The sequence below is a fragment of the Chelonoidis abingdonii genome, chromosome 2 (genome assembly GCF_003597395.2).
Source record: "Chelonoidis abingdonii isolate Lonesome George chromosome 2, CheloAbing_2.0, whole genome shotgun sequence".
NCBI classification, from domain to species: Eukaryota; Metazoa; Chordata; order Testudines; family Testudinidae; genus Chelonoidis; species Chelonoidis abingdonii.
In genome coordinates, this window is record NC_133770.1 from 256,367,460 (window position 1) to 256,381,796 (window position 14,337).

Genomic DNA, 14,337 nt, shown 5'->3' on the forward strand with positions numbered 1-14,337 from the left:
AAAAAAGAAACAGACATCTACCAGGTATGCCACAAAAGCTAGTATATGTGCGTAAGGAAAAACTCTTAGCCCCATGTCTCACTAGCACCTACTTCCTTGCAGAACTGTAAATCAAGAATTATTTGCAGTTTCTAGGAATACCTGTGAAATGTTTTTCTAATTCTTGGTTGGGTTATTTTAGGAGCCTTCCAATGGGCTTGGGATCAGGCCCTTTGAAAGTAAGGAATGAAAATCCTGTCTTTAAATTCTGCCTGAATACAAACAATTGCCACAGTAAACATACATAAAGCTATAGTATATGCAATAAATACAGCCAGCAAAGCTTTTCCCAGGCTGATTGCTCAGAGGGGATCACAGAATCTCTGGGTGAAAAACCCACTTCTTTAGATGCATGGAGTGAAAATTACAGATACAGGTATAAATATATATTGGCACAGGAAGAGAAGGGAGCATTCTCCTTACAAGTGGAGAACCAATGTTGAAGGCCAATTCAGTCAGGGTGGATGTGGTCCATTCCCAGTAATCGATCAGGAGGCGTCAATACCAAGAGAGAGAAAATTGCTTTTGTAGTGAGCCAGCCACTACCAGTCCCTATTCAAGCCCAAATTGATGGTGTTATGTATGCAAATGAATTGTAGTTCTGCAGTTTCTCTTTGAAGTCTGTTTTTGAAGTTTTTTTGTTGAAGATGAAGAATGAATACTTTAAAATCTGTTATTGAATTCTCCTACTGGAGAACCATTCCTTATCATTCCTGAAGTCTGATTTGTGTCCATTTATTCTTTTACTTAGAGACTGGCAATGCCCCTGTGCCATGTACATTGGCCAAACCGGACAGTCTCTAAGTAAAGGGATAAATTACATCACATAAAGGCAGACAACTAAATATTGACAAATTTTATAAGTGCTGCTATATAAATGCAAGAAGTTTAAATACTAAGATGGGTGAATTTGAGAGCCTGGTATTAAATGAGGAAATTGATATAATAGGCATCACAGAAGCTTAATAGAGTGATGTCAATGAGACACAGTAATACCAGGGTACAAAATATATCAGAATGACAGAGTAGGTCACACTGGTGGAGGAGTGGCACTGGATGCGAAAGAAAGCATACAGTCAAATATAGTAAAAATCTTACATGAACCAAACAGTAGATACAGCAAAGAGTCCTGTATCACCTTATAGACTAACAGACGTATTGGAGCATGAGCTTTCGTGGGTGAAACAGTACATAGAATCTTTATGGATAGAAATTGCATGCTTGAATAATAAGAGTATCAATAAGCAATCGTTGATCCACTGGATCATGGTGTTTGTGTAAGAGGTGTAGTCAAGTCCCTGATGAAGTCACTTATGGTTGACAAGTCCAATTCAGGAGCAACGCAGCTTGTTATAGAGATCCATGTGTTGTCTGAATTGGAGTCCAAGATTACAGCACTCTGCTTTCTTCTTTCCCAGTTTGCTTCCATCCCCTGGATCAATGACCAATGCCAGATATTCCCTCCAGATTGAATGGGATTATGTGTGTTCCTCCTAACTTTCTACATAGGAGTATAATAGTAGGATCAGGATAGTGATGGTGACTGTGAAATGTTCAGGGAGATTAGAGAGGCTGCAAAACACAGAAAACCCAATAATAATGGGGGATTTCAACCATCTCCATATTGACTAGGACCATGTCACCTCAGGCTTGGAAGAAAATTCTAGACACCATTAATGACTTCTTCTTGGAGCAGCTAGTCCTGGAACTCACAAGGGGTGAAGCAGTTATGGATTTGGTGCTAAGTGGTGCACAGAATCTGGTCCATGAGGTGAATTTAGCTGAACCACTCAATAGTGATCAGAATGTATTGAATTTAACATGTACCACAGCATATCTTCTAAAAGGGAAACTACACAAAAATGAGGAAGCTAGTTAAATGGAAATTAAAGGGAAGCCACACGCATGAAATGCCTGCAAGCTACACAGAAACTTTTTTAATACACCATAATAGAGACTCAAACTATATTAAAAAAAAAACTCTAAAAGAGGAAAAGAAAAGAAAAAGCCACCAAGGCTAAACAACAGAGTAAATGAGGCAGTTAAAAGACATGTTTTTTTAAAACTGGAAGTCAAATCCTACTGAAGAAGATAGAAAGGATCATAAACTTTGGCAAGTCGAGTTTAAAAGTACAATTAGGCAGGCCAAAAAGAATATGAAAAGCAATTAGCAAATGACACAAAAACTAACAGCAATTTTTTTTAAAGTACATCAGAAGCAGGAAGCCTGCCAAACAATAAGTGAGGCCACTGGACGATCAAGATGCTAACGGAGCACTCAAGAAAGATAAGGCCATTGCAGAGAAATTAAATGAATTATTTGTTTTGGTTTTAGCAGAGGATGTGAGGGAGATTCTCACACCCAAGTCATTCATTTTAGGTGACAAATTTGAGGAACAGTCTCAGATTGAGGTGTCAATAGAGGAAGTTTTAGAACAAACTGATAAATTTAAACAATAATAAGTCACCAGGATCAGATGGTATTCACCTAAGAGTTCTGAAAGAAATCATATATGAAATTGCAGAACTACTAACTGTAGTATATAGTCTATAACTTAAGTCGGCCTCTGTACCAGATGACTAGTGGATAACTGATATAATGCAGATTTTTAAAATAAGCTCCAGAGGTGATGCTGGCAATTAAGAGGCCAGTAAGCCTAACCTCAGTACCAGGCAAATTAGCTGAAACTATAGTAAAGAAGAGAATTATCAGACAAATAAATAAACATGATTTGTTGGGGAAGAGTCAACACAGCTTTTGTAAAGGGAAATTGTGCTTCACTAATCTATTAGAATTCTTTGACGGAATGAACAAACACATGGACAATGGTGATCCAGTGGATATAGTGCATGTGGGCTTTCAAAAAGCTTTTCATGAGATTCCTCCCCAAAGGCTCTTAGGCAAAGTAGGCAGTGGTAGGGAAAAAGGGAAGGCCCTCTCATGGATCAGTAACTGGTTAAAGGATAGGACACAAAGGGAAGGACTAAATGGTCAGTTTTACATTAGAGAGAAGTGAATACTGTAGTGGAGGGATCTATACAGGGACCTGTCCCATTCAGCTTATTCATAATTAGGGCTTCAGGTCTGTCACAGAGGTCATAGATTCCGTGATGGCACTTAACTCTGAGCATCACTTACCTCGGGGGGCTCCTTGGAAGCGGTGACATGTCCCTCCCTCTCAGCCCCTAGCTCCATGCACTGTCTCTGCCCTCAGACACCGCCTCTGCAGCTCCCATTAGCCGTGGTTCCTGGCCAGTGGGAGCTGCGAAGCTGGCAGTTGCAGTGGAGGCAGCACATGGAGCTAGGAGCTGAGGGGGGACATGTCACCACTTCTGGGGATCCGTGAGGAGCTGGGTAGGCAGCATGCCAGCCCCGCCAATCCCTCCCCCCAGCACCAGTGGGGGGAGGGGTTGGCGGGGCTGGCATGGGGGTCCTGTGCCAACCCCTCCCCCCAGCACCAGTGGGGGGAGGGGTTGGCGGGGCTGGCATGGGGGTCCTGTGCCAACCCCTCCCCCCAGCACCAGTGGGGATCCTGGGCTGCTTCCCCCAAACACCTGCGGTGCCCCCACGGGCTCATTTCTCCCCCCCCCTAAGCACCTGCGGTGTCCCCACAGGCTATCCCACCCCCCCAAGATTTAGCCAGGAGTATATAGTACAAATCATGGATAGGTCTTGGGCCATGCATTTTTGTTCACTGTCTGTGACCTGTCCATGACTTTTACCAAAAATATCTGTGACTAAAACATAGCCTTATTCATAATGATCTGGAAAAGAAGGTAAACAATGAGTGGCAAAATTTGCAGACAATAAAACATTATTCAAGATAGTTAAGTCCAAAACTGACTGCGAAGAGATCTTACAAAACTGGGTGACTGGGTAAGAAAATGTTAGATTAAATTCAGTGTTGATAAATGCAAAGTAATGCACATTGGAAAACCTAATCCAAACTACATAATCCTAGTTCTAATTACATACAAAATTAGGGGGTGTAAATTAGTTGTCACCACTGAAGAAAGAGATCTTGGAGTCATCGTGGATAGTTCTATGAAAACTCTCAATGTGCAGTGGCAGTCAAAAAAGATAACAGAATATTTGAAACCATTAGGAAAAGGATAGGTAATAAGACAGTAAATATCTTAATACTACTATATAAATCCTGGTATGTCCACATCTTGAATACTGTGTGAGTTGTGGTCACGCCATCTCAAAAAAGATATATTGGAATTTGAAAAGGTTCAGAGAAAGGCAACCAAAATGATTACAGATATTGAACAGCTTCCACACGAGGAGATTAAAAAGACTGGGACTGTTCAGTTTAGGATAGAGACAACTAATTGGAGATATGATACAGGTCTATACAATCATGACTGGTGTGAAGAAAGTGAAGAAGGAAGTGTTATTTACCCCTTCACATAACACAAGAACCACTGTTCACCTCATGACATTAATAGGCAGCAGATTTAACACAAACAGTGGCTATTAGCAAAGAAGGTCAGGAACACAAACCCATGCTCTAGATGTCCCTAAATCTGACTACTAGAAGCTGGGACTGTTTGACAGGGGAAGTATCACTCAATAAATTGTCCTGTTCAGTTCATTCCCTCTGAAGCATCTGGCACCAGACACTGCTGGAATATAGGATACTGGGCTAGATGGACTATTGGTCTGATCGCGTATGTATGGCCATTCTTATGTTGTTATGTTTTTACACAAAAGGAAAGACAGATTCAAGGATACAAATGGTTATCAAGTCCCACGCCAACTCCCACACATCTTAAAAAAACCCTCCCAAATCACAAGATATGTTAAGTGGTTCAGAGATGATTTCTCTTGTCTTCCTTCAGAACATAGAAGAGCTTTCCTGTGTGGTTGGTAAAGACTGCACTCTGAGATGTAGTGGCTAGTGTTCAATAAAAGCTCAGCAAAGATTAAGCATAACCATACGGCTCCAGTTCAGCTCATTCAAACACATTTGGTCATTGTTTACCTTAGTTTGCAGCAATAAATCCAGATGTGCTGATCTGAATCCACACCTGGCATTAATCAGCTGCTGCTGCTATTTCATAGCTGACTGTAAACAAGGAAAAATGCTAAAGTGGAAATACTATTCCAGAATAACAAGAACTATTATAGGCACCCACAGTGATGAAGGAGGCTTCCTAACAACAAGCACTTCCCACACATTCTGGTGGTGAGAGAAGGGTTTTTGCTATACTATATCAGACCCTACTTTCATAAAAGCAACTGCAGTTTTTCATTCTAACACAGGTTTTCTTGTGCTGATTAGGAACTGATGAACCTGGTCAAATCTTTTCCCAAAATGAACCAAAACTGAAACATTGTGAGATTATTTTTTTTAATGTAGGTAACATGTTTGATGGCTTGTTTGTTTTCCTGTGCTAATATACTTTGTTTTGGCCAAGTTTGAGAGAGAAAATGTGTGTAGTTGACAAACATGTGATCCTTTGCAGGTGTGGTGAGGGCTGGACTCTATTGTTTCTGGTATTCCTCACAGATAGGATCCAGGGAGTTGGGAGGCTGGAGGCCTTGATCAGCAGCTTGGGAAAAATAATCAGCCAGGTCGAGATCAGTTCATAGCCCTTTACTCAAAGCTCTGTGTATTGTCCAACACACACAAAAGGATGTGTGGAGTGATAGCATAAAATTATCATAAATCTGTGGTCTGCGGGACCTCAAGTCTCCTGCTGCAGTTAAAAGAGGGTGTTCTCCAGTCCTTTCCTGATCCGAGGTCCCCTCCTGGAGCTGAAGTGCTCATCTATAGCCCCCAGCTGGTAATTGTCAGACCCAGTTGTTCACTGGTGTGTGTGTCAACATATCTAATATAATATCAAGAGAATATACGCACCTATGCCTATGATTTAACAGGAGGATTGTTTCCTGAGCCTCCTTGCCCAGGTTACAGTGGTGCAAGAGGCAGACAGTGTTTCTAATTTTCCAGTTTAGAACAACTCCATGTCCTTTACTCATGCTTGGCATCAGAAGGAACTCTGGTGCCATCTTTATCAATCCTGCCTGCAGCTCCCATCCTAACATTCTTTTGAACCTTTAGTAGACTTTATATTGAATCTTTTTTCACTGGTGACCTTGTGGTTTAAACATTCTTCAGCTACCTTGCCCCTTTTCTGTGAAAGCTCCTGTAGCAGTGTTCTTTAACTCAGACACACGTGCTTAGCAGCACCACTCACGAGTACATCCATTGTCAGTGTGTGTCTCATCTTTGCTCAGTAGTGATTTGGCCATCATGAATTCAAAAAAGGTTTCACTAGCACATAAGTAAATTATGGCAATAAGAAAGCAAAATATTACTTATGACCCAGGTGGCTTCTATCTCAGTCCAGGGCCACACATCCATTGCTTGTGCTAGGAAAATTGGTCCTTCTCATCAAGCTTCTCAGCTCCTTGCTGTCGCTAGTCCAACAATCTTACTCGACTTTCTAGCGGTGTATATAAACAGGTGCATGTCTGATGGGTGGAACTGACATTAAGTGGCTTTAGGTCACTCAGTAAGACAAGCATTAACTGGCTTTAGGTCACTCAGTAAGACAAGGATGGCATTTCCAGCCAACAGGATGCATAGAATTCAGTGTAGTGGCAACATTTAGTGGAGTACCTTGCGGGCAACAGGAGGCTTGAGACAGTCAATATCAGTCTAGTACAAAACAATGTATATGTTGTTAGACTGCAAGCGAATGGAGCTGTGACTTGAATTTTCTGAGTACCAGCATGAGAGGAAAATATGTGCTTTCCTGCGGTAAGTCATTTTGTACGAGTTGAGCATTGCACATCCACTGCTGAGGGGCTGTTGGAACAGATAGAGTCCAATACCACCATGATGCTACAGGATACTGCTTGTTTGGTGACCTTTACTTTGGAAGATAAATATGTGGGTAGACACGTGGCCATCTATCTCCACAGGCACACCTGTTCTGTCGAGTCTGGTGCACATCATTTATCTGATATCATGGGTGGACTATCTTTTATGCTTGACTGGACTTTCTTTAGGTGTGAGGACCCTGAGTTCTAAAGTAGAACCTGATCAGACTTGCCAGACTGCGCCACCTCCCCATCTTATGGATACCTGCTAGTGTCATCGTGAATATAGTAAAGAGTCAGGGAAAATGTTTCTTTGGGGCCAGTGAAATAATATGTGTGCACTGCAGCTGAGATAAGCCCTCATTTCTGCTGCTTATCTTAGATTAATTTCACTTTTAAGAGTGTATCCATTTGAATTCACATCTAAGCAGCAGTGATATATCAGTTGGGGATTTAAAGCTTTGGACAATAGCTTTGTATGTTGTTTGCTTGTTCCAAAGATCTATAATCAACTGTAGTCCATTGATGCTAGTACTATATTGATGATTGTATTGTTTGTGTTAAAGATTAATCATTTCTCACTTATCCAGAAAGGTTTAGAGCTAACATTTGAGATGATGAAAACTTGTCTTTAGTCCATCCTGTACTCCTGGGTTCATATGTTTGTGGGTTTTTTTCTATTCAAGCATACCATTTAGCTAAGTATTCACAGAGTTTATTGCACCAGAGAGAAAGGTTTGGGAAAAGACCTGGCTGGTTTGGGGGCAAGGTGTCAAGAGTTAATTATTTGCATGTTGCTCATGTTTTAACTGAGAGCCCAGAATTACAGACTAATTTATTCATGGAGAAAACAGGATAGAAAGACAGTGGAAGACACATGAAACTACTGAGTCTATGCTGGTTTTTAAGCCAAAACAGTCCTGTATATGATAGATAAATACTGTGTCTATGCATACCTCTACAGTTTAGACATTTTTCAACTGTCTTTTGTTCAAAAGCAAACTCATTAAATGTATGGCTATTGGGTGCTTTTACATGATCTTCTCTGGTACATCTGTTTGCTGTTGGAAGGGCAGTTAATGTGCACTTGGAGTAGCAATTGCCTTTGCCATAGCTTTGAACTGTTTCTTAATGCTTAATGTTTATGCTTCATGCAAAGTATTTGAGCCTTGTAAGCAGGTCAGTTTCCCTGCTAAGGTCAGTGAATGCAGTGCACTTTTAAATGCAGATAGTCTGATCTGCTCATTTATGAGCTTTAGTACATCATTTTGCAATCACATATCTCAGAAATAATTTATACAATCAATTAAAGAGCATTATCAGGGGATGATTTGACAACTGTTGCCATGCCAACCAGTGAAGCAGAGAGAGCCTCAATGTTTAAAGGCTGCACCTGGTGATAGATGTAGCAGATTTTGAGGACTCAGACAGAATCACAGATGTCCAAAGGTGTGGAGGGAACATGATTTAAAGCTTGATTTTTTGCCATTTTTACTGGCAAAAGGGTGTTGATGGCATGTTGTTCACGTTCTCATTAAAATTCTGTCATTTTTCACAAAGTGTTCTGCATTCAGGGCTGAAAACTGAAGTGAGAATGCACTTTACAGACTGATAAAATATGATAGCAAAATGGATGATGTTCATTTGCAGGCTGAATTAATTTAAAAAAAAGTTTGTGTCAGTGCATTTATGAAAAGCTCGTTAATCAAACACAACTTTACCAGCCTTAATGGACATGTATTAAACACTCTTGTATTAATATTTAAAATTCTGGTTTGCAAATGGCTTCCGGTGCATTGAGCTAAGAAGTAATTGGAATAGGTCATTACAAGAAGAAAACAACAGAAGTTGAAAGTACACTTCCAATTGGCTAGCCACAGCCTTCAGTAAAATGCCTCATGATTTCAATGTTTGGGCTTAAATCCTTACTCATAGGGTAGATAGGCTTCTCTTAGGCTATGCCTACACTCACGGTGCCATGCAGAGTATAGACACTGCACAGCCCTGCAGCACGGGTATAAACAGCAATGTAGATGGTGAACAGAGTAAAGACATACTAAAACCCTAGGGAATATACTCACATGGCTCTCTACATGCCCAAACTGTGCCTCCCTCATCTACACTGTCTCTCTGCTGTCAGAGCCTTTCCCACCACAGTAAAAGGCTCCGGCAGTGGGGAAAGGCTCTGGCAGGGGGGAGGTAGCAGGAAGATGCTCTGGCAGCTCCCTGCAGCTAATGACTTTTCCTGCTGTCCCACCACCATTAGTGCATTTCACTGCCATGTGCAACTACACACCAGTGCGGACAGCCTCCTTTTCACTGCAGCACTTAGCTATGTATACCCTACATGCTGCCACAGGGGTAGCCAAAGCCTTAGTGAGACAGAAGAATTTTATAAAGAACAGGTTGTTTGCCCCCTTATGCTCAGTGTATTAATTTATGCGATAAGGAAGACTAAGTATCTCCCCTACAGGGATTACTGGGTGAAAATCTATGGCCTGTGTTATGGAGCAGGTCAGACTAGCTGATCATAGTGATCCCTTTTGATGTTAAATCTATGAATATGTGATCTAAGAATAACAGTTTGGACTTGTGGTTATTGTAAAATTTTTGAAACGGGGACTTTTTCTTACTATGTGATCCTGGTGAGGACTCCTCAGAGTTAATGTAATACAAATAATATATAGTAATAGTTCATTCACATACCTACTGATGCATACATTGTCATAAGTGTGAAACCTGACTTAATGCCAAATCCTCACAGCACAGTATCATTTATTTAATATATCTTCAACAGCCTCTGGGAACCTCTTATTTTCAGGTGATCTCTAATAACCCTAATACAATGGAAACTATTTTAAAAGTTTTCAGTGACTTAGGTTAACCTACTTCTTTGACTAATCTTGCTGCATAACCCATTGAAGTTTGTCTTAAAACCTATGAAATCCAATGTATTTGATCTATTGATTATGAGCCCTAATGATTATTAGGGCTCATAATTTCTTTATCTTTTTTTATTTCCAGTCATGTATCAATAACGAAGTGTAGTATTCTCCCTTCTTCCTCAAGCCGCCTCATGAAGAAAAAGCATTTTTAAACTTCCTCATTCCTCCATCCTGAATTTCAGTGGACTGGGGGCACCATCCACAGACAACAAAAGTCTGACTTGCTAAATCAGGGCTAAACACTACAGTCCATAATCAAGCAAAATTACCATAAAAGTTAAGCTCCCAGACCCCTGCTTTGTATTTCAATGGATGCTTTTTGCAGACTCAAATGAAGTAAACATCTTAAAAGAACCAAACTGTACCATAGAATTTCTATGGATAGTAATTCCATGCTCTAATAATAAGAATATAGCAGTAGGGATATATTACCGATCACCTGACCAAGATGATGATAGTGATTGTGAAATCCTTAGGGAGATTAGAGAGGCTATAAAAATAAAAAACTCAATAATAATGGGGGATTTCAGTTATCCCCGTATTGGTTGGGTACATGTCTCCTCAGGAAGGGATGCAGAGATAAAGTTTCTTGACACCTTAAATGACTGCTTCTTGAAGAAGCTAGTCCTAGAACCCAGAAGAGGAGAAGTAATTCTTGATTTAGTCCTAAGTGGAGCACAAGATCCGGTCCAAGAGATGAATATAGTTGGACCGCTTGGTAATAGTGACCATAATATAATTAAATTTAACATCCCTGTGGTGGGGGAAACACCACAGGAGCCCAACATTGTAACATTTAATTTCAGAAAGAGGGACTGCACAAAAATGGAAAAATCATGGAGTGGGTCCTCAAGGAAACCGTTTTGAATCACTTGGAGGAGAGGAAGGTGATCAGGAACAGTCAACATGGATTCACCAAGGGCAAGTCATGCTTGATCAACCTCATTGCCTTCTATGATGAGATAACTGGCTCTGTTGATATGGGGAAAGCAGTGGACATGATATATCTTGACTTTAGCAAAGCTTTTGATACGGTCTCCCACAGTATTCTTGCCAGCAAGTTAAAAAAGAATAGATTGGATGAATGGACTATAAGGCGGATAGAAAGCTGGTAGACTGTCGGGTTCAATGGGTAGTGATCAACAGCTTGATGTCTAGTTGGCAGCTGGTATCAAGTGGAGTGCCCCAGGGGTTGGTCCTGGATCAGGTTTTGTTCAATATCTTTATTAATGAACTAGATGATGGGATAGATTGTACCCTCAGCAAGTTCGCGGATCACACTGAACTGTGGGGAGAGGTAGATAAGTTGGAGGGTAAGGACAGGGTCCAGAGTGACCTAGGCAGATTGGATGATTGGTCCAAAAGAAATCTGATGAGGTTCAACAAGGACAAGTACAGAGTCCAGCACTTAGGATGGAAGAATCCTATGCACCATTACAGGCTGGAGACTGACCAACTAAGCAACAGTTCTGCAGAAAAGGACCAGGGGATTACAATGGATGAGATGCTGGATATGAGTCAACAGTGTGCCCTTGTTGCCAAGAAGGCTAACGGCATATAGTAGGAGCATTGCAAGCAGATCAAGGGAAGTGATTATTCCCCTCTATTTTGCACTGGTCAGGCCACATCTGGAGTATTGCGTCCAGTTTTGGGCCCACCACTACAGAAGGGATGTGGACAAATTGGAGAAAGTCCAGCGGAGGGCAACGAAAATGATCAGGGGGCTGAGACACATGACTTACGAGGAGAGGCTGAGGGAACTGGGATTGTTTAGTCTGCAGAAGAGAAGAGTGAGGAGGGATTTGGTAGCAGCCCTCAACTACCTGAAGTGTGGTTCCAAAGAAGATGGAGCTCAGCTGTTCTCAGTGGTGGCAGATGACAGAACAAGGAGCAATGGTCTCAAATTGCAGTGGGGGAGGTCTATGTTGGATATTAGGAAACACTATTTCACTAGTGGTGGTGAAGCACTGCAATGGGTTACCTAGGGACGTGATGGAATCTCCATCCTTAGAGGTTTTTAAAGCCCAGCTTGACAAAGCCATGGCTGGGATGATTTAGTTGGTGTTGGTCCTGCTTTGAGCAGGGGGTTGGACTAGATGACCTCCTGAGGTGTCTTCCAGCCGTAAGCTATGATTTTATATTTCTATGAAGAAGTTAGTAAAACAGAAATTAAAAGGTACAACACTAAAAGTGAAATCTCGGCAAGCTGCATGGAAGGACACCGTAACAGAGGCTCAACTAAAATGTATACCCCAAATTTAAAAAATAGTAAGAGAACCAAAAAAGCGCCACCGTGGCTAAACAACAAAATCAAAAAAGTAGTGAGAGGCATAAAAGCATCCTTTAAAATATTAAAGTTAAATCCTAGTGAGTAAAATAGAAAGGAGCATAAACTCTGGCAAATGAAATATAAAAATATAATTAGGAAGGCCAAAAAAGAAATTGAAGAGCAGCTAGCCAAAGACTCAAAAAGTAATAGCAGAAAAAGAAATGTTAAGTACGTTAGAAGCAGAAAAGGTGCTAAACAACCAGTCGGGTCACAGGTCGATCGAGGTGCTAAAAGAGCACTCAAGGACAATAAGGCCATTGCTGAGAAACTAAATGAATTCTTTGCACTGGTCTTCACTGTTGAGGATGTGAGGGAGATTCCCAAATCTGAGCCATTCTTTTTAGGTGACAAATCTGAGGAACTGTCCCAGACTGAGGTGTCATTAGAGGAGGTTTTCGAACAAATTGATAAACTAAAGAGTAATAAGTCACCAGGGCCAGATGGTATTCACCCAAGAGTTCTGAAGGAACTCAAATGTGAAATTGCAGAACTACTAACTGTAGTCTGTAACCTATCATTTAAATCAGCTTCTGTACCAAATAACTGGAGGATAGCTAATGTGATGCCAATTTTTAAAAAGGTCTCTAGAGATGATCTCAGCAATTACAGGTCAGTAAGCCTGACCAGTACTGGTTGAAATTACAGTAAAGAACAAAATTGTCAGACACATAGATGAACATAATTTGTTGGGGAAGAGTCAACGTGGTCTTTGTAAAGGGAAATCATGCCTCACCAATCAACTAGAATTCTTTGAGGGGGGTCAACAAGCTTGAGGACAAGGGGGATCCAGGGAATATAATGTATTTAGATTTTGAAAAAGCCTTTGACAAGGTCCCTCACCAAAGGCGTTTAAGCAACGTAAGCTGTCATGGGATAAGAGGTAAGGTCCTCTTATGGATTAGTAATTGTTTAAAAGATAGGAAACAAAAGGTAAGAATAAATGGTCAGTTTTCAGTAAGGAGCCAGTGGTGTCCCTTAAGGGTCTGTACTGGTCCAGTCCTATTCAACATATTCATAAATGATCTGCAAAAGGAGGTAAACAGTGAGGTGGAAAAATTTGCAGATGATACAAAACTACTCAAGATAGTTAAGTCCCAGGCTGTGAAGAGCTACAAAAGGATCTCTCAACACTAGGTGACATGGCCACAAAATGGCAGATGAAATTCAATATTGATAACTGCAAAGCAATGCATATTGGAAAACATAATCCCAACTATACATATAAAATGATGGGGTCTAAATTAGCTGTTACCACTCATGAGAGAGATTTTGAAAACATCCACTCAATGTGCAACAGCAGGCAAAAAAGCGAACAGAATGTTGGGAATAATTAAGAAAGGGATAGATAATAAGAGAGAAAATATCATATTGCCTCTATATAAATCCATGGTACACCCACATCTTGAATACTGCGTGCAGATGTGGTCGCTCCACCTCAAAAAAGATATATTGGAATTGGAAAAGGTTCAGAAAAAGACAACAAAAATTATTAGTGGTATGGAACGGCTTCTGTATGAGGAGAGATTAATAAGATTAGGACTTTCCAACTTGGAAAAGAGATGACAAGGGAGGGGATATGACTGAGGTCTATAAAATCATGACAGATGTGGAGAAAGTAAATAAGGAAGTGTTATTTATTCGATCTCATAACACGTGAACTAGAGATCACCAAATGAAATTAATAGGCAATAGGTTTAAAACAAACAAAAAGAAGTATTTCTTCACACAATGCAAAGTCAATCTATGGAACTCTTTTCCAGAAGATGTTGTGAAGCCAAGACTACAACAGGGTTCAAAAAAGAACTAGATACATTCATGGATGATAGGTCCATCAAGGACTATTAGCCAAGATGGGCAGGGATGGTGTCCCTACTGTCTGTTTGCCAGAAGCTGGGAATGGGTGAGAGGGGATGGATCACTTGATGATTACCTGTTCTGTTCATTCCCTCTGGGGCACCTGGCATTGGCCACTGTCGGAAGACAGGATGCTGGACTAGATGGATCTTTGATCTGACCCAGTATGGCTGTTCTTATGTTCTTAAATCCCTTTAAAATGTTAGCAACTATACATGGAACCTTCCAATAACCACCCACATTCCACTTTTTCTGTGAATTCATCCCATCCCCTATTATACACAATCAGATAAGTTTGAGTGTACCCCAAAGAATCATCTTATTGCACCCAATCC